Source organism: Galeopterus variegatus, unplaced genomic scaffold (genome assembly GCF_000696425.1).
Source record: "Galeopterus variegatus unplaced genomic scaffold, G_variegatus-3.0.2 Scaffold1692, whole genome shotgun sequence".
NCBI classification, from domain to species: Eukaryota; Metazoa; Chordata; class Mammalia; order Dermoptera; family Cynocephalidae; genus Galeopterus; species Galeopterus variegatus.
This window is the reverse complement of record NW_007727803.1, coordinates 244,495-245,543: the sequence shown is the minus strand read 5'-3', so window position 1 is coordinate 245,543 and position 1,049 is coordinate 244,495. Positions and strand designations below refer to the sequence as shown.

Sequence of the window (1,049 nt, the reverse complement as noted above, 5' to 3'; positions counted from 1 at the left end):
TTATTTACCTTAGACAAACCCAGTGATGTAAATTAAAATAAGTTTTAAAATATTAGCTGTTAAAAAGGAGTGGATTAGAAAATAAAGTAGTCCCTACTTCACATTAACATTTATGTCATATGAAAATTCAAAATGTTTCCACTTTAAAATCTAAAAGTGGAAAGTAGGCAGTCAAGTGAAATATTATTTAGTAACTATTAGTTTTCTCTAAAAGTTTTATTTTATAATAAATATGGCCTTCTAGTAGTTTTTTTAAGGAATAATAAAGATAAATATAGTTGCCAACCATATCCCCAGCCTCCAATGAACTTCTCTTATCTTACTAGCAAACCAAATCTCACAGGTCTCTAAAAAAGAAATATAAGCATGCCTGTGTAATCTCAAAGTCTTCAAGCACAGATATTTTCTTCACTGGCAAACACAGCCTTGTTCCTGCAACTATATATGTGTTTTACTTCTACGTACTTTTCTTTTTAATTATTAGCTAATTCTCTTTTCTTCTGATCATGACGATCAGCCCTATGACTGCCAGAGTACTGTGCTGTGATTTTCTTAATTTTGCACTTTTTTTCACCTGCCACCACCATGGAGACAATATGTCAAGATAAAATGGCTCGAAAATGAAAAGTGCAAATAGTAAATATTTTCCTCCAGGAAATAATACCATCTGCCATTTCTTGAGTGTTTATTTTCTCAAGGCACTGTGTTAAATTCATAGTGCTTTTTATTATGTTATATATCTCCATGCTAACCTAATGAGATAAGTACTATTATTTTCTCCATTTTACAGATGCATATCCTCAAACTCAAAGAGGTAAATGGAATCACTAGTACATAAAATAGCTGGAAAATAGCTGGAATTTGAGTGCAGGTCTACAACCTACACTCCTTTCTTTCTTTTTTTTTTTTTGTCAGCTGGCTGCAACCTGCACTCTTAATTCTTATTTTGCCATGCTCTTTCCCAGTTATTATAGGCATGGGTAAAGATTAAACTCATCACCATGGAAGTTCCTAATTTTGTTAACTTCAATTGAAATCAAACTACAAAC

At 31.9% G+C, this 1,049-nt stretch overlaps 1 protein-coding gene across 1 annotated transcript in view; it reads right to left on the bottom strand.

Moving 5' to 3' along the window:
* OTOGL (otogelin-like) overlaps positions 1 to 1,049 on the bottom strand; it is a 164,205-nt gene that overhangs the window by 21,982 nt on the left and 141,174 nt on the right. The window lies entirely within an intron of this gene.